At 40.6% G+C, this 20,180-nt stretch overlaps 1 long non-coding RNA gene across 2 annotated transcripts in view; it reads right to left on the bottom strand.

Annotated features, from left to right (window-relative positions):
- LOC135094748 (uncharacterized) overlaps window positions 1–17,298 on the bottom strand; it is a 22,890-nt gene extending 5,592 nt beyond the window's left edge. For both annotated transcript variants that reach the window (XR_010263959.1, XR_010263958.1), the window contains exon 1: window positions 17,189–17,298. This is a non-coding gene — a long non-coding RNA (uncharacterized LOC135094748). The remainder of the gene's footprint in view (window positions 1–17,188) is intronic.
- Between the last annotated feature and the right edge of the window lie 2,882 nt (window positions 17,299–20,180).

Raw genomic sequence — 20,180 nt, 5'->3', positions numbered from 1 at the left:
CTCAATTCCTCTATTATTCCTCTTTCCTTTTTTATCTTTTATCACTTCTTTAATTTCTTGCGTCATTTTTCATTTTCTCTCCCTCCTTCCCTCCGACCTTCTCTTCCTTTCTCTTTTTCTTCTTGCGTCATTCTCTTTCTACTTTGTGCTTCTCTTCTTTCGCTCCCAGCCTCTTTTCCTTCTTCTCTATCTCCCTCCGTTACTCCCATGTTCTCTAATTCCTTGTTTTTCTCTCTTCCCTCTCTGTCTTCCTGTTTCTCCTCCTCCTCGTCTTTTTTTCTTATTCTCCCTTCCATTCCTGTGTCATTTATTGTATGTTTTTAACCTATTCCTCACCTTCCTCCTTCTTCTCCTTCCTTCTGTTTCCCAATCATCATATTCTTACTATCTTTTCTATTCTTCATCTTTTTCTTTCTCTCCTCTTTTCTTCTTTCTTGTTGCTAAATCCTTTTCTTTCATTTGTATCTTATTCCTCTTTTCTCTTTCTCTTATCTCCCTATTAGCTAATCTCTCTCTCTCTCTCTCTCTCTCTCTCTCTCTCTCTCTCTCTCTCTCTCTCTCTCTCTCTCTCTCTCTCTCTCTCTCTATCTATTTATCTATCTGTCTGTCTGTCTATCTATCCAACTATTTATTTGTCTACCTATACTTCTATCTATCTGTCTATCTATCTATCTATATATCTACCTACCTACTTATGTATGTATGTATGTATGTATGTATGTATGTATGTATGTATCTATCAATCTATCTAGTTATCTATTTATCTATCTGTCTTCTCACCTTTCCTCCTGCAGGTAATTAGAAAGGGGTTTCACACAGGTGGGCGCTACAAGCAGGTGGGCAGGTGACCCTCACGCCCAGGTATTGATGGCACCTGCCCACTTAATTACACCTGGACTCGTGAATCCCAATGAGCTCTCACACTCTCACACTCAGCCTGAATTCGTGCTTTGTAATTTGACTAAGAGCTTCGTTCGCTGGTTTCTGTGTGTGTGTGTGTGTGTGTGTGTGTGTGTGTGTGTGTGTGTGTGTATATGTGTGTGTGTGTAATATCTACTTTTGCTATAAATAAATAAGCAACAACACCAAATCCTCTTTATTCATTTTACTTAGTTTATTTTTAGACGTACTTAAACTAAACTGACACGCTAGTTATTACATCTATCAGTCTATTTATCTATCTATCTGGGCACCCACTATCACCACTTCACTCTAATCTACTCCTTCTTAACTCAATTCATTCTAACTTCTAATCTATTCCATCCTTCTTTACCTAACTCATTCTACCTTATCCATCAATCTTTCAACAGTCACCCACCTAGAGATACATTATTCCCCTTAACACCATTCTCTTTAATTTATTCCTGCCTTCCTCACTCAACTGCGCCTATTTCTCCTGGTTCAAAGCTGCTCTCAGTTCCCAGACAACGTGTAAATATACAGGGGCAGCAGAAAGCCAGGTGTCACTGCCAGGTGAGTGCCACAGGTGCCAAGACTGCTCAGGTAACACAAGGTGGATATATGTCACTGTTTTTGTGGTGCACTAGACTACGCTCGCTTCACTGTAACCTCCCTCCTTTCCTTCCCTTTTCACTGTCCTGCCTCGTCATTATTTCTCTCTCTCTCTCTCTCTCTCTCTCTCTCTCTCTCTCTCTCTCTCTCTCTCTCTCTCTCTCTCTCTCCACTATATTCATTCACCATTTTTATCATTATTCGAAGGAGGAAAAAAATTAGATGGTAGAAAATGGTAGATGAGGAGGGAGGGAGTGAGGGAGGGAGGAAATAGATAGACAGGGAGAAAAAGGAAAAGGAGAAAAAAATAATATGCGAAGAAGAAAAGAAATGACTGAGGAGGAAAAGGAATGGCAGAGGAATGGAGGAGAAGGAACAATAGGGAGAAGAAAGGGAGAAAAAGAGATGAAGGGAAATAAAGGAAGAGGAATAAAAAGGGAAAGAAAGAAAAACAGAGAAATAGGAAACGGAATGAAGAGATGGAAAGAGGAAATAGAATGTAAGAGGAACGGGAGAAGTAAATGGAGGGAATGAAGGAAGAGAGAGAGAGAGAGAGAGAGAGAGAGAGAGAGAGAGAGAGAGAGAGAGAGAGAGAGAGAGAGAGAGAGAGAGAGAGAGAGAGAGAGAGGTATGTGTGTGATATATAGATTACTGTTGCTATTCTCGTAAAATATTTCAAAATGCGCAGCTTAAGCCTATCTGGAGACGTGTCAGCAAAATTTAATAGGCCTACACACACGTAAGGTGATATACAAGACTATTTCCTATCCTCCTCCCCCTCCTCCCCCTCCTCCTCCTCCTCCTCCTCCTCCTCCTCCTCCTCCTCCTCCTTCACTTTCACTCCCTTAAACACATGCTTTGTTTATTGCTCATGTTTATGTGTGTGTGTGTGTGTGTGTGTGTGTGTAAAGGGCGTCTCTTTAAGCCCCATAATATTACCTTCGTCTTTATTTTCTTGCCACAAATGAAACAAAAGGGAGATTAACAAGGAATCACAAATAGAACTACAATGTCACGTAGTAGTAGTAGTAGTAGTAGTAGTAGTAGTAGTAGTAGTAGTAGTAGTAGTAGTAGTAGTAGTAGTAGTAGTAGTAGTAGTAGTAGTAGTAGTAGTAGTAGTAACGTTGATGTTTGTTGTTTGGCATTCTCTCTCTCTCTCTCTCTCTCTCTCTCTCTCTCTCTCTCTCTCTCTCTCTCTCTCTCTCTCTCTCTCTCTCTCTCTCTCTCTCTCTATCGGTCTATTGATGCTCAGGACACCAAGATTAAAAGACAGATTTCACTCTCTTTTCCGCGATTTTTTGGAGAGAGAGAGAGAGAGAGAGAGAGAGAGAGAGAGAGAGAGAGAGAGAGAGAGAGAGAGAGAGAGAGAGAGAGAGAGAGAGAGAGAGAGAGAGAGAGAGAGAGAGAGAGAGAGAGATTCATATTTTACGCCTTCTCCATCCGTTACTTGCTTCCTCCTCTTTCTCCTCTTCCTTCTCTTCTCTATTCTACTTTGCTTTCCTTTCTTTCTGTTCGAAACTAAAGTGAGAGGAGGGAATATTTGAAAAGATAAACTTAAAAGAAAGAAAAGAACAAATTATGAGATTAACAAATGCAAACAAAGTGATAAACAGGAAGAGAACATGTAGGATAAGGAAGAGGAGGAAAAAGAAGAAAATAAAGGAGTACTTGAGATTTAAAAATGGCAAAAAATAAATTGACTGTTTGGTGAAAGAAAAATAAAGAAAAAAATAATTGTTTATTGTTATTATAAAACCTTACTTTGATCAGCTTGAAAAAAAGGGAAAATAAATAGTTTGGATTAAGTAATAAGTCACCAAAAACATGAAAAAAACTCATTATTCATCTTAATTACCACAACAGGAAAAAAAAACAAAAATAAAAGTAAATAAAGAAAAAGAAGAAAAAGGAAACATTACACTGCAAGGCAAACCACCTACACAAGAAAACAAACCAAACAAACAATGATAAAAAAAAACATCAACACAAAACCACACACACACACACACACACACACACACACACACACACACACACACACACACACAAAGTAAGTGATCATTATTCCGTGTTTTTCGGGCGTGGTTGCGTTGTCACGGTTCACGGCGTTATTGCCAACTCAAAAACAAGTCACATAGGAGAGAGAAAGAGAGAAACGAGAGATAGAGAAAGTGAGAGAAAAGAGACATCAAAGCAGAACCTCCCCTCCTCCTCCTCTTCCTCCTTCTCCTCCTCGTCCTCCTCGTTGCTGTCGCCACCCACAAGAAACTAAGATTAAATTCCTTAATTAATCTGTTGACGATCTGCAATTAATGACTTTTTAATTACAAGAAGCTTCCGGGAGCAGATCGTTGGTGCGGTGAAGCCAGGAGGAGGGAAGCTGTGAGTCAGAGGAAGCTAAGGGAGGCGAGGCATTAAGAGCTGTCCATAAGGTGCTAATGGGTGGGGCTTTCGACTCAAGGGCTCCGTGTGGCTTGGCAGGGTGTTGCATGTTGTAATTTTACGTATGAAGACTTCTATCAAGGTAATTTTTCCCTTTTGGTGATTATGAGAGCGAAAAAGGTCACATCTCAAGTGCTTATACTTCTTTCATTATTTTTGTGTCGTAGAGACCAGAGAGAGAGAGAGAGAGAGAGAGAGTCGGAGGTAAAGTATGAAAGATAAAAAACATAAAATACTTTCCCTTTTTCACTGTTTTCTTTCTTTTATCTTTCTTTTTTTGTTTTCTGTAGTATTTATATATTCATAGAGGCAGGACTGAGAAGAGAGAGAGAGAGAGAGAGAGAGAGAGAGAGAGAGAGAGAGAGAGAGAGAGAGAGAGAGAGAGAGAGAGAGAGAGAGTACAAAACAAAACTCATTCTTTTCTCTTTTTTTTTACCTTTTCTTTATTGTTTACTTATTCACACAGATAAGTGAGAGAAAAAATAAACAAAGAGGCAAAGAAAGAAAACAACAGACGGAAATGCAAGTAGAAAAATCATAATAATTATTTTTTGTCTTTTCATTAATTTTTTATTTATTTTTTTGTGGAGTTTATTAATTCATAGATAAGTGAGAAAAAAACAGGAAAAAGACAGAAAGACATACATAAAAAAATAAAACACTAATAATTTTCTTCTTTTTTCCCCTTTTATATATTTTACTTGAGAATCTTTGCTTAAATTTAACTATTCATTTATTTGTACATATGAAAAGGAGAAAAAGACAAAGAAAAAAAAAAGACATGGAGGAAAGGAGAAACATGAAGCAAGAAAATTCTCTTCTCTTTTCACTCTTTTTACATGTATTAATCAAAAATCTTTATAGTGTTCATTTATTTGCAAAGATGAGGAGAAAAGAAACACAAAAAGACGGAGAAAGAGACAGAGAGGAATAAAAACACACATTCTTTTCTATTTTCATTTTTTTACATGCTTTAATTGAGAAATAACTTTTTATGGCACATAGAAAGGATAAAAGAACAGAATTTTTTTAAAGCGCAAGGAGAAAGAACAGAGAGGCAGAGAAAGAGACAGAAAAGAGTTAAAACATCCATTATTTTCTCTTTTTATATATCATTACATGTTTTAATCGAGAAAGAACCTTTTTTTTTACAGTTTTCACATATTTGTAAAGATGAGGAAGAGATAGAAAGAAACGAAGAATAAAGAAGCGAGAAGTGAAAACAATAATTTCTTATCTCTTTGTTTACCTTTTTTTTTATGTTCCCTTCATTTGTTTGTGGTGTTTACTCAAGATAACTGAGAGAAGGCGCAAAGACAATGAAAGAGACGAAGAGAAATAATAAATACTCGTAGGTGAATAGATAAATAAATAAACAAATAACTAATGAACTAAGTAAATAAAACAATTATTTTTTCACCTTTTCCTGTTTTTTTCGTACGAGAGAGAGAGAGAGAGAGAGAGAGAGAGAGAGAGAGAGAGAGAGAGAGAGAGAGAGAGAGAGAGAGAGATTCGTGTACGTAAATGTTAACTCCTCTTTTCCAGTTTTCCTTGTTTCTTTCATTGATAAAGACTAACACTGTCTCATGTGGTATAACTTATTTTATTTTATCTATTTTTCTTTTTTTTTCAGGAATAAGAGAGAAATGACAGAGGAAAACAAACACTGACAGGATAGAACAAAGAATAAAATAGTTCCCCTCCTCCCCTTTCCTCGTTTTCTTTATGTTCTAATCAAACTTTTTTTTTTAATATATAACTTCAAAAGAACAGTGCTTTTTTATCATTTATTTCTCTTTTTTTTCTCGTTCTGGCAATACCTGTTATGGAAACTACCTTCTAAACTTTTATTCATAATCTCCTCTCTCTCTCTCTCTCTCTCTCTCTCTCTCTCTCTCTCTCTCTGTGTGTGTGTGTGTGTGTGTGTAGTAAGATAATCTGCTGTACTGTTTTCTTCCTTCCTGTATTTCAAAAAGTAAGAGAAAACACCTACAAACAAGCAAAAGGCAAACTAATGATAATGAAATGTGTGTGCGAGTGTTTGTGTGTGTGTTTCTCTCTCTCTCTCTCTCTCTCTCTCTCTCTCTCTCTCTCTCTCTCTCTCTCTCTCTCTCTCTCTCTCTCTCTCTCTCTCTCTTTAATAATACAACTACTACTACTACTACTGATACTACAAGAAAAATCTACATTCCACGCACCAGAGAGAGAGAGAGAGAGAGAGAGAGAGAGAGAGAGAGAGAGAGAGAGAGAGAGAGAGAGAGAGAGAGAGAGAGAGAGAGAGAGAGAGAGAGGGGCCCGAGGTTGCACAAAGAAATGAATCTCTTTTTTTCTTTACCCCGGGGTATTCAATGGCACAATCTGATAATTGCCCAGTAGGTGGACGCTCATAAAAGAGAAAATAGAAGCGTGTTTGAAAAGGATAAAAGCACCCCATTGTTCGCTGTATAAGGATTCAATACCTTAACGTAGCATCGTGCGTTTCTATATAGCGACGAAGAAAACGTGAACCAGTCCCACATGAAGCAGATTCGAAATGAAATGAAACACTGGCCAGGGTGCGTTAGGGTAATAGGGTGTAATGCAAGGCTGGTCTTGTGATTAGGGTGATGGACTGCCTTGGCTTGGCTTTGGTTGGCTTGGGTTGCGTTGGGCTGGTTTGTTTTGTTTTGGTTTAATTTGGTTAGGTTAGGATAGGTTTACATACGTTTGGGTAAGTTAGGTTAGGTTAGGTTAGGTTAGGTTAGGTTAGGTTAGGTTAGGTTAGGTTAGGTTAAGTTAGGTTAGGTTAGGTTAGGTTAGGTATAGGTTAGGTTAGGTATAGGTTAGGTATAGGTTAGGTTAGGTAGGTTAGGTTAGGTTAGGTATAGGTTAGGTTAGATTTGGTTAGGTTAGGTATTGGTTAGGTTAGGTATAGGTTAGGTTAGGTTAGGTTGGGTAGGTTAGGTTAGGTATGATTAAGTAACAAAAATAGGTTATGTTAGGTTTGGTTTGGTTTGTTTATGATGGATTAAGTGAAGATGAAATACAGGAATGGATAGGATGAATAGTATGATACAGTATACTTATAAATTCACAGAACCAAAACAATGAAAAAGCGTTGCCTCTTCTCACAAACTGCCTTGAGCCAGCAACGCAACTGGAACAAGAATAACGTAACAAGGATGACGTAAAAGAGACAATAACAACAATAACAAGAGAACAGGACACGAAATTAAAGTAAAAAGAGAGAACAGAAATTGACAAAACACAAAATTATTAAAATGAGGAAATAAAAACAATAACAGGAAAAAGGGAAACAAAATCCGAAAAAAAGAAATAGGAAGAAACAACACTAAAAGAAAACGGAGAGAAAATTAGACGAAAATGCTGAATAAACTACCACCGCCACCACCACCACCACCACCACCGCAGCAGCAGCAGCAGCAGAACAGGTGAGAGGTAAGGGCAGGTGAGCAAGGTAAGGAAGGTAAGGGAGGAGGAGGAGGAGGAGGAGGAGGAGGAGGAGGAGGAGGAGGAGGAGGAGGAGGAGGTGATGAAGCATAAGTTTGTAAATGAAAGAAGTCCCGTGACAAAGGCCCATTACCTACACCTCCTCCTCCTCCTCCTCCTCCTCCTCCTCCTCCTCCTCCTCCTCCTCCTCATGCTCTTCTTTCAACACACCGAGGAGGCATCAGTATCCTTTTTAACAACTATAATTACCGCCCAAAAGCGAGTGATCCCAGAAAACTATTAATTACCACCTTCCTAAGCTTACATGATGCCAGAGATAATAAGGAGCACAGGTAAAATAAGGGAGAGGGAGAGAGGGAGAGAGGGAGAGAGGGAGAGCTCGCGTGAGAGGGAAGAATTAATCAAAACTTCCTTCAGTCAAGATTTTTATGAGCTAGGTTAGTCCACCTCACACGATGCCGCCCTCTCACTCTTCCTCTCACTCACTCCCTTCTCCACTCACTCACTCACTCGTTAACGTGTCTATTAATTCATTCATTTAGTTATATCAAAATCTCACTAACTTGCTTTTTTTTTCTCACTAATTCCTTTACTTATTCACTTCTGCTATTAAGTTATTCATTCATTCAGTCATTAAGTCAATCAGTCACTCATTCATTCACTCACTCACTACCATTTACTACTTTTCAATAATTCCTTCTTTCTTTAAGTAATTAGTATCTTTCTTACTTACTTTTCCTATTATTTCTTTTACCTCATCTTCTTATAAAACATTTTACGTATTCTGTTCCTTTTTGTTTATTCTACGTTCCTTTTCTTTTATTTCTCTTCGTATTTTGTTTTGTTTTTATCTCTTATTCTCTCTGTTATCAATCTTCGTATTTTTGTCCATATTTCCGCTTCATTTCTCATTGTTTTTCCTAGTTTTCCTTATTAAAATCTGCTTTTCCTCGTCAGTCTTACCTAATTAAAGAAAATATACATCATACATTTCTTTTCGCATTTTGTAATTTGCAGTACGTTAATATACAGTAGTTGTTCGTTTTATGAGTGTGTTTAACTTCCTACTTCACCTTCTCCCTCTCCCTCTCCCTCTCTCTCTCTCTCTCTCTCTCTCTCTCTCTCTCTCTGGACAGCACGACAAACCTTTCCTGTCTATTCCTAATTCACAAAGGTCCAATCTCTCTCTCTCTCTCTCTCTCTCTCTCTCTCTCTCTCTCTCTCTCTCTCTCTCTCTCTCTCTCTCTCTCTCTCTCTCTCTCTCTCTCTCTCTCTCTCTCAATAATTTACATAATCGTCCACCTTCATACCTGCCTAGTGAGAGATTTACCTTACAAATTCCAACACCTCCTCCTCCTCCTCCTCCTCCTCCTCCTCCTCCTCCTCCTCCTCCTCTTCCTCCCCCTCTTCCTTACCTGCAGTGGCGCCAAAAACATCACTCACTTCATTTTTCTGATTATTTTTCATTCCCTTTCAATCTTTTCATACAAATGTCCCAAAATGACTTGATCTTTCACTGATCTATCTTTCCTTTCCTTCTAATCAATGCAAATACTATTAAAAAATGACGTTATCTTTTCTTTATCTAATCTTTATCTATATCTTTCCCTCTGCTAAATTTCCTTCTATCTACACTAATACCTTCCCTAAACACAAGCTTCTCCTAACCCTTTACTCTAACCCTTTACTCTAACCCTTTATCTGCCCCCCCTCACGACCTTCCCAACTCTAATTTTCATCATTCCTCATTTTTTCCTCCTCGTCTTTCGTAAACTTTAGTCTTACCTTCCTATTTTTACTGCCCTCTCTGTCCTCCCTCCCATCCCTGTCCCCATCTCTCTCTCTCTCTCTCTCTCTCTCTCTCTCTCTCTCTCTCTCTCTCTCTTGAAGATAGGAGATTTTACTATGGGAGAAAGAAAATGGGTTGAAATAGCGATGGGAGCATAATAGTCACTGGGAGGGATAAATACAAGAGATGCATGGTGAAAGAAGAAATGTCAATGTCTCTCCTAAAAAGAATAAAAGAAAAATGTTAAAAAAATTGCCAGTTTAGTTTTTGGTGGTGCCTTCAGAGAGAGAGAGAGAGAGAGAGAGAGAGAGAGAGAGAGAGAGAGAGAGAGAGAGAGAGAGAGAGAGAGAGAGAGAGAGAGAGAGAGAGAGAGAGAGAGAGAGAGAGAGAGAGAGAGAGAAAGCAATAACAGGTAGAGAACTTCGGAGTTTAATGATGAAAGGGAAAGAGTGAATATACAAAATCACAAAGACCGAAGCTAGTTTAGTCTCTACACTGATAGCGATAGTCGTATACTGAAACACCTTAAGTCGTTGGAAGAAGGAAAAACAGAAACTGATAGAGAATTTTACTTTACCAGTGAAAGATAAAAGAGAGAAGCTACATAATTATAGAGTTTCCCTGTCCAGTTTCTACATTCATACTCTAGTCATAGGAAGGACGAGAAACAGGAACAGACAGCAGATTGGACAGATTTATAGAAGATTATACAATTTTATAGAAGAGGATGATAGTGGAAATAGTTAGATAGGCTTAATACAGTGACTGCCACGTGTAGGCCTGATGGCTTCTTGCAGCTTCACTTATTTCCTTATATTATGTTCTTATAGACTTCCGAAGCTTACCAGTTAAAGTGATGAAAGGGGAAAGATGCAAATTAACCCTTACATTAACCCCTTCCCATTTCTCCCCCCATCACACACACACATCATCCTCACATTCCACTGGTCATGAAAAGAAAGACTAGAGGTAATATAGAAATGGCGGCAAAGGAGAGGGGGGAAAAGAAAATTAAAGAAACGTTATAAAAAGTGAGAGAGTGACGGGGAAAGTCGCTGGGTTGCAGTTAATGAGACAAAACACGACCACGCACATCCACGTCAGAGGTGGATGAGAAAAGAGGCGCAAAAAAAAAAAGGAGACAACAACAACACAAGGATGATGAGGGTGAGAGGGGAGAAGAGAGCTAAAAGGAGAAAGAAATGAAAAAAATTAAATAGAAAACGTGAATGAAGTAGAGAGGTAAAAAAAACGAGGAATAATAAGAAAACGGACGTAAAAAAATAAAAAGAAAGGAGAAAGCAACACAGTGATGATGGGAATGAAAGGAGAAAAGAGAAAAGAAAAGAAAGAAATGAAAAAAACAGAAAAGATGGAAAGATAAAGAAGAGGTTAAATGGAGAAAATAATAAGAAAAGAGGCAAAACAGGAGATGATGGGAGTGAGAGGAAAAAGAGAACAAAAAGAACAGAGAAACTGAGAGAAGATATAAAAAGAAAGGAAAAAGAAAACGGAAAAGAGAAAAGACAAAAAAAGGAGGAAAACAAAAAACTGGGATGATGGGAGTGAAAGAAAAAGAGAAGAGAAAACAAAAAAAACAGATAAAAGAAAGGAATGATGAGTGGACGAGATAAAAGAAGAAATGAGATGAAAAGGAAGAAAACAACAATAACGTAGAGATTAAGAGGGAGTTAAAGTAGGAAAATAAAAAGAAGAGAAAAGAGAAACATAGAAAAAAGAAAATAACAGAATAACAATAAGAGAAAAGGAAGAGAACAGGAAGTAGAAAAGAATAAAGGGAATACAAGGTAAATGCTAAGTAATCTAAATACGAATGAGGAATAAAACAAAGGAATGAAAATAATGAAGGTCGGAGGAAAAGAATGGAAACTAATGTGAAGGAAAAAAATGAGGAAAAAAAGCTAAATTAGACAAGCACACATAAAAAAAAAGGATAAAAATGTAAACAGAAAAAGACGAAGAATTCAAAGTAAATAAAGGAAAAATAGATTAGGAAAAGGGGCGAGAAAATAAACAAACAATCAAGACAAAAAAAAAAAAGAAAAAAGCAGAAACAAAAAGAAATAAAAGTTAACGAAGAAAAATACAAAAAAAGTGTAAATAGAAATGAAACAAAAAAAACGAACATAGTTAAAAAATTACAGAAAAAAAAACGAAAAACAGTATGAACAATAAAAAAGGAAAACTACACGAAAGAAAAAAAAACACAAAGAAACGTAAAATACCAAGAGAAAGTAAAAATAAAAAAAAACAAGAACCACAAGGAACGAAACACCCCTGAAAAAAATATAAATAAAGGAAAAAAAAACAATACCACCACCACCACCACCACCACCACCACCACCACCACAATCACAGACAAACCCCAAACACGATAAACACAGATTAAAATAGCTCTTAAGTCGTCCCAAATCTGTGGGGGAGTGGAGGCGAAGCGTGAGACCAAATCCTGATGATGTTAATTACAAGGGCAGGGAAGAAAGAAGAATTAGTAGCAGCAAGCCCGCGCCTCTCTCAGGAAGATTATAATAAGGATAATTCCAACCGTAAAACTTTCCAATTAAATGTTACCTTAATTTAGGCCAATTTTCACCTGGTCCTCTTAATCGACGGGTTCTCGTAATTGCGCACACATACACACACACACACACACACACACACACACACACACATATATAAAGAAAAGCTAGAAAAAAATTGAAGAGTGTATAAATAATCATTAAAAAAAATCTGTATTAAAAGAAAGAAGTTTATTTTCACATGTTGTCTTTTCTTGCTTTTTCTCTTTTTTTCTATTTCTCAGCTTTATTTCATGACACTAAGGCTTTTTTCTCTTGTTTCGGGCTAATATTGCAGTGTTTGTGGGGGGAGAGAGAGAGAGAGAGAGAGAGAGAGAGAGAGAGAGAGAGAGAGAGAGAGAGAGAGAGAGAGAGAGAGAGAGAGAGAGAAACAGAGCATCGAAAACGGAAGGAAAACGGAAAAAGAGAGATAGGAAAACAAAAAATATGGAACAGAAAGAAAAACTATCACAAAAGAAAAGAATACGAGAAAAAAACGAAAAAAAAAGGAAAACAGAAAGAAAAGTAAGAGGAAGAAGTAAGGCAGGAGGGAGAATAAGGGAGGAAAATAAGAGGGAGAGACGGGAGGGAGGTAACAAGAGGTAGCGAGAGGTAGCAGAAGTGACGGGACGGGAGGTAAAGGGAGATAGGAGAGTGGGGAGAGGTGGGAGAGAGGGGGAGAGAAGAGGGGATGAGAGAGAGAGAGGAGGGAAGAGGGAAGGGGGGACAGAGGAAGAGAGAGAGAAGGCAGGGGGGACAAGAGGGGAGGGGAAGGGGAGGTGAGAGGAAGGGAGAGGGGGAGAGAGAGAGGTGGCTTGCGTGTCTTAGGACCGTAAATAACTGGCCTTACTACCTGTGGCCTCTGCAATCTTTCAAGCCGTGCGAGTACGAAAAAGCCGCCACCAGGAGGAGGAGGAGGAGGAGGAGGAGGAGGAGGAGGAGGAGGAGGAGGAAGGCAAGCGTTCTCTTAGTCACAAAATTCTGCCTAACGTTTCTAAGCACTAACGTTTCACAGCTAGGAGGAGGAGGAAGAGGAGGAGGAGGAGGAGGAGGAGGAAGAGGAGGAGGAGGAGGTAGGGGACGTAGTATAGTGGCGCTGAGGAAGAAAGGAGGAGGAAGAGGAAGACAAGGAAGACAAGCATTAAATCCTGCATAACATTTCTAAACACTAACGCTGAAAGGATGAGGAGGAGGAGGAGGAGGAGGAGGAGGAGGAGGAGGAGGAGGAGGAGGAGTAGGAAAGGGGGAGAAGGAGGAAGCAAAACGTTCTTCTCTAACACTCAATAGCAAACGTTTCCTTCACTAACAAACGTTCTGTGGTTTCTGGCAGTAAAGGCGACGAGATGATCTTTCTAAAATATATCAAATACATCAACAAGAGAGATTAATTTAAGAAAGCTTTATTCTCTCTCTCTCTCTCTCTCTCTCTCTCTCTCTCTCTCTCTCTCTCTCTCTCTCTCTCTCTCTCTCTCTCTCTCTCTCTCTCTCTCTCTCTCTCTCTTCTTAATACGCTGATAAAATATTGTGCTGAGCTCGATAAGTTTCTATTAGGCGGGTTCTTCCTTCTCCTTTAAGAATACAAGAGGAAGAGGAGGAAGAGGAGGAGGAGGAGGAGGAGGAGGAGGAGGAGGAGGAGGAGGAGGAGGAGGAGGAGGAGGAGGAGGAGGAGGAGGAGGAGGTCTGTGACTACGACCAGAAACGAAAACTATGACGATGACAACAAGAAAGAGAGAGCGAGAGAGAGAGAGAGAGAGAGAGAGAGAGAGAGAGAGAGAGAGAGAGAGAGAGAGAGAGAGAGAGAGAGAGAGAGAGAGAGAGAGAGAGAGAGAGAGAGAGAGAGAGAGAGAGAGCACCCTTGGCTGGAGATGTTGTCGGAGTCAGACCAATCGTGATGCTCAAATTTATGTTTATGTTATCCTTTCTCCCGTTTCTTTCTCCCTCTTTCGCTCTCTCTCTCTCTCTCCCTCTCTCTTCCTCTTTCCCTGTTTTTCTTTTTTCCTGTCTCTCTCTCTCTCTCTCTCTCTCTCTCTCTCTCTCTCTCTCTCTCTCTCTCTCTGGCATAATATTCCTCTATTTTCATTGTATTGTCTTTCCAATATCACCACGTCTTGTATTCCGCTGACAGGACGCTTCTTGTAAACAGAGAGAGAGAGAGAGAGAGAGAGAGAGAGAGAGAGAGAGAGAGAGAGAGAGAGAGAGAGAGAGAGAGAAATATGGCCGGGACCACATCCCTCTCCCTTGCTGGAATCGACTCGTTGGCTCTCGACACGACTTGAACTCCAGCCTTGTCCCTCCTTCCCTCCATCTCTCCCCCTCCTTCCCTCCATCTCTCCTCCTCCTTCCCTCCATCTCGCTGTCTCCCTCCCTCACCCCCTCCTTCTCTCCGCCGCGTCCTCCAAATATCAGGATGCGGAGACGCCGTCGCCCCGCCATGGCCTCGTCCGCACGGAGACTGTTTGACGGGTTGGTGGTAATGAAAAAGCAGGACAGAGTATTTGCATAACACCGTGAGCCTTGCTAGAGCTGAATCTCTCCTCCTCCTCCTCCTCCTCCTCCTCCTCCTCCTCTCTCTCCCTCTCTCTCTTTTGCCTCTCTCTGCTCCGTCCCCCACTCCCCGTCGCCCCCGCTCTCTTTCTCCCTCCCTGTCTTTCTCCGGGATGGATATTTGGGTGGCAAAGAGTGGCGGGGGAAGGAATGGCTCGCCGCGACCCCGGGGCTGCCAGGGGCCCAATATATCCCTTCAAAAACAAGTTGTATGGACACCCCGCCACACCACGTCTTCTGAGCTGATTTCAGAAATGAAAATCCTTCTTTGGGTTGGAATCCTCGGGGATAAGGCGTACCCAGCCTAGCCTTACGTAAAATCTTTATGGAATCGGGAAATACATCAAGGCAGGCTTCCCAGGAGCCCTAAAGCCTCCATTCCCGGGCTGCGAGGCGGGTATTGGGTAAGGAACTTCGCTGACGGAGCATTGGCAACGTGCCTGCAACACGCTCCAGCCAATAGCTGTCCCCACACGCACCTATCGGCCAATAGAACTGATCATCGACTCTCAATCATCCAATCGGGGGCTGGTATTGGAACCAATCATCCAATCACAGGCCAGTATCGGAGCCAATCGACCAATGAGAGTGGCGGATTGCTCCAGACCGGACCAATCGTACGGTTGGCTGGTGGTGTGCATGAGCAATGAGGTGTTAGTTGTCCGACTGTCCCGCGTCACAAGATACCAAATTTGAAACGTTTCTGTGGCGCTCCCCGTCTGGTGCACGCCTGCCCGCCGCAGCCACCACCTCGCCACGCCACCCACGCCCGCGCCGCGCCACAGCAGGCATCGCGAGGCCGCACACAGGCGCAGATAAAAATATATTTGAGGCGAGGAAAGCATCGCATCGTGCGGCGGAGGGCAATATCGGGGGCGTCGCTCCCCATAAGAAGAATCAATACCAGGCCGGCGCCTCTCAGCGTGACGCATCGTAGCCGCCTTAGAAGAATTTTGTCTTTTCTTTTCACTTTGATTTGTCCGATTTGACCCGAAATTCCACTCCCCCGTTGGCTCGAGGCTTCTTCTGCCGATTCCAGAGGCTTCAGGAGGCGCTGCTTCACCCCCTGGCCAGCCGTGAAGCCCCGGAGGGAGGGAGGGACTCGCTGAAGCCTTGTGGACGAAGTAAGAGAAAAGCTGGCTATGATTTTCAGATTCTTCCGTACGGAGAAGCGCACACTCTCTTCATGGTTGCCATTTTTCTTTCAAGGATACGATCTGATATGCTCTCTCTACGACTCTCTCTCTCTCTCTCTCTCTCTCTCTCTCTCTCTCTCTCTCTCTCTCTCTCTCTCTCTCTCTCTCTGTTGCTCTTCTTTTTTAAGCCATCCTTTCTTGCTTCTTTTACCTTCCTTCCGTAACTTTCTTTCTCTCTCTCTCTCTCTCTCTCTCTCTCTCTCTCTCTCTCTCTCTCTCTCTCTCTCTCTCTCTCTCTCTCTCTCTCTCTCTCTCTCTCTCTCTCTCTCTCTCTCTCACTTCGTTTTTGTATTATATAGTATATGCTCGCTCTCTTTTACCTCTCTCTCTCTCTCTCTCTCTCTCTCTCTCTCTCTCTCTCTCTCTCTCTCTCTCTCTCTCTCTCTCTCTCTCTCTCTCTCTCTCTCTCTGCTCTTACTCTTTCTTTGCTACTCGCCAAACTCTTTAATGTCAGGTACTCTTCCTCCTTCTCTTCAATCTTACTACGTATTTTGGAGTCTTGTTATTCCTCTCTCTCTCTCTCTCTCTCTCTCTCTCTCTCTCTCTCTCTCTCTCTCTCTCTCTCTCTCTCTGATGCTCTTTTCCGTTAAAACTTTCTTACCAAACTGGACACACACACACACACATACACACACACACACACACACATGTACACTTGCAAGTTTACATGAATACTTTCTATGTACGTCAATACAAGTTTACGTACATGAGCAAGATTTACATGGAAATGTTTATGTATGTATGTATGTATGTATGTATGTATGTATGTATGTATGTATGTATGTATGTGTATGTATGTATGAGAACAAATGCAATACAAAATACAAACTGAATAAGAGCGTACATGGATTTCTTCCCCCAAGATACGCACACAACGCTCACGTACACAGAAAAAGTACACACGAACGTCACGTTACATATACACAAATGACGTACAGTGTAGATGTAATACGTACTCGTACATGTAGTTTTGCTTACTCTCTCTCTCTCTCTCTCTCTCTCTCTCTCTCTCTCTCTCTCTCTGAGGTTAGGCGTTCGCCGACAGATGGAGCGCAAGAGGATAACAAAAATAGAGAGAGAGAGAGAGAGAGAGAGAGAGAGAGAGAGAGAGAGAGAGAGAGAGAGAGAGAGAGAGAGAGAGAGAGAGAGAGAGAGAGAGAGAGAGAGATTCCTTGTTATAACCGAAAAGAAAAGGAAAGAAAGGCGAAAAACACATGAATAATATAGAGTTGAGAACACAAGGAGGAGGAGGAAGAGGAGGAGGAGGAAGAGGAGGAGGAGGAGGAGGAGGAGGAGGAGGGAAGACAAAGAGATCATATCTGTGTTTATTGGAAGAAGAAGAGATAACCGCAAGGAAAGAAACACACACACACACACACACACACACACACACACACACACACACACACACACACACACACACACACACACACACACACACACACACACACGTAGTTTTCTTAAATATGAGAGCGAAATATTATGGTCGTGATTCTGTTTCCTTGAAGACGTAGAGAGAGAGAGAGAGAGAGAGAGAGAGAGAGAGAGAGAGAGAGAGAGAGAGAGAGAGAGAGAGAGAGAGAGAGAGTGTGTGTGTGGGAGGGGGAGAGAATCAAGGTGTAACTCAATTATCAAGCATTAATTACTACCAGGTGTTCAAGTGTTGCTGCTCTTACCTGTGTTTCTGAGGCTTGATAAGTGACTGCTGTGTCTTCCTCTTTGCTTCTGTGTCCTCCTCTTCCTCCTCTGTGTCCTCTTCCTCTTGTATCCTTGTTCTCTCCCCTGCTGTGGAAGAGAGGAAGATAACCACAGTGAAACAGATAGATAACCAAAATGTCTAAAAAGGGACACAATTTGAGGTTTTAAACGTGACGCTCAACTTATAATACAAATCAAAGGGAAATGAACCAAAAATCAGACAAAATATTCATTCAGTATTAAGAAGTATAAGAACTAACCTAACCTAACTTAACCTAACCTAACCTAACCCAAGATCAAACCTTCGTAAACTCACACAACGCAACACAAAACAACAGAACGTAGCAACACAACAGGAACACAGAACCGAACAGCCTTACCTAACACACCCACCCACACACACACACACAAACACGGGAGAGACAAACGGAAGCAATAATTGGCTATATGAAGCAACGCACGGTAACGAAGCCCTATACTAGAAGCTTGAAAATACTAGTTAATAACATAGGCGAGAATGCACTAGTGGGTATTAATAAACACATGAGTGAGGTATATAGGGAGGACCAGGGTACGAAGCCAAGACAGGGCGACCTTAGGCTCTACGTGAAGGGTGTGTAAGGGTTGTTTTGTCGCGTCTCTTGTCGTTGCTTCTCTCTCTCTCTCGTCTTGGGAAAGTTAATTGTGAGCATGGCGCGGGTTGACGGTGTTACATCAAGAGAGAGGGAAGCTAAAAACGATGCATAGGAGACGAGATCAAGGGCGTTGTGTGAGGATTTACGTGAGAGAGAGAGAGAGAGAGAGAGAGAGAGAGAGAGAGAGAGAGAGAGAGAGAGAGAGAGAGAGAGAGAGAGAGAGAGAGAGAGAGAGAGAGAGAGAGAGAGAGAGAGAGCAGACAATAGATGATGCGCTAACGTGTATGTACTGTGTGTGTGTGTGTGTGTGTGTGTGTGTGTGTGTGTGTGTGACTGGTTTGGTCTTACGTGTACGCGTTCCTGGTGTGTGTATCTTTGGTGTGTGTACATGTGTAGGTTTGTGTGTACGTGTAAAATAGGGATTATTTCTTCGTGATTAAAAAAAAAATATATCGTCTTGTTTTGAGGATTTGAAAACGGTAAATATGATCATTAAAAATGTAAAAAAAACATATAAGAATAAAATAATAAAAGGAAGTTGACAAAAAAAGACACTAACTTTCTCATGTCTTTTAACCCCCCCCCCAAAAAAAAAAAAAAAAACAGAAAACAAACAACGAAACGAAATGAATAAAAGAAGCAACAACAACAACACGAAAAGAAAAACACAATCAACTTTTCAAAACCCAAAACAAATATTAATAAAAAAAAAAGAAAAAAAAACTTCAAACTTGAAAACAAAGAAGAAAAAATAAATCCACTACTCATCCATTTTCTTTACGGTGACGAAATGAATAGAAAAGAGAGAGAAAAATCATACATTCTATTTTTACCTTCCTCTCATCAGTGCAGAGAGAGAGAGAGAAAGAGAAACACCACCACCACCACCACCACCACCACCACCACCACCAACACAACAACAACAAGAGGAACTAAAATTTGTGCCTGGATAAGTGACCCCGTACAAATTGTGGCAAAAGTACTGAGCCATCATTGAAGCTTTGCACGGCTTGTTATTCCGTTTTCTCTCTTCTGAATTACCTTTTAGACTTTTCTGGTTTCTCCTTAATCTTAAAAAGTCTATGGAGAGCTAGAAGTACGAAAGACAATAGTTGAAGTTCTCACTGCCATACTTTTAGTGCTTCCTAGACTGTTTGTCAGTCATTGGAGGGCTTTAAAAGATGAGATTTATGGACGGGGATGGTGATGAATGCAACACTGTAGTGGTGGTGGTGGTGGTGGTGGTGGTGGTGGTGGTGGTGGTGGTGGTGGTGGTGGTGGTGGCCGTAGCAATAGCAGTAGAAATAGTTTTTGTAGCAGCAACAACAACAACAACAGTGGTGGTAGTAACAACAGCAGCATCACCAGTAACATAATAAGTAGTAGTAGTAGTAGTAGTAGTAGTAGTAGTAGTAGTAGTAGTAGTAGTAGTAGTAGTAGTAGTAGTAGTAGTAGTAGTAGTAGTAGTAATGGTCGTAGCAATAGAAATAGAAGTAGTTGTAGTAGTAGCAGCAGCAACAACAACATTAGTGGAAGTAACAGCAGCAGCAGCAGCAGCAGCAGCAGCAGCAGCAGCAGCAGCAGTAGTACTAGTAGTAGTAGTAGTAGTAGTAGTAGTAGTAGTAGTAGTAGTAGTAGTAGTAGTAGTAGTAGCAGCAGCAGCAGTAGAGTAGTAATAGTAGTAGTAGTAGTAGCAGCAGTAGTAGTAGTAGTAGTAGTAGCAGCAGCAGCAGTAGTAGTAGTAGCAGCAGTAGAGTAGTAGTAGTAGTAGTAGTAGTAGTAGTAGTAGTAGTAGTAGTAGTAGTAGTAGTAGTAGTAGTAGTAGTAGCAGCAGCAGCAGAGTAGCAATAGTAGTAGTTGTTGTTGTTGTTGTTGTTGTAGTAGCAGTGCCAGGAGCAGCGGTTGAAGTTACAATTACTTTTTATGAATGTACCTGACAAAATATGTTCGTAAAATATATATATAGTAAATAAATTATCTTATTTTTCCTTGCATGGCCTAATAAAAATGTTAATAATTAGTATTCTAATAATAATAATGACAACTTAATTTTAATTTTTCTTGGAGTGCGCAATTCAAGCTTTAACCTCACATAAAAATAATAACCATTTACCACTTTTTTACAGTTTAATGTCATGTACAAATGAATGAAAGTAACAACCGAGTAGTAAAGGAATAAAAAGTTAATAAAAAAATGAACACGAGTCGTAATAATAACGCAATGATCACTTCCACTGTCATTTAAATATAGAAATTAATAATGCGATCAAAATACACGAGTTACCGATCTGTAGCCCAAGAGAAAACTGGATTAGGAATAAAAAGAACATTTGAG

Source organism: Scylla paramamosain, chromosome 46 (genome assembly GCF_035594125.1).
Source record: "Scylla paramamosain isolate STU-SP2022 chromosome 46, ASM3559412v1, whole genome shotgun sequence".
NCBI classification, from domain to species: Eukaryota; Metazoa; Arthropoda; class Malacostraca; order Decapoda; family Portunidae; genus Scylla; species Scylla paramamosain.
Note: the sequence above shows the minus strand (reverse complement) of the source record. Positions and strands in the feature narration are given on the sequence as shown.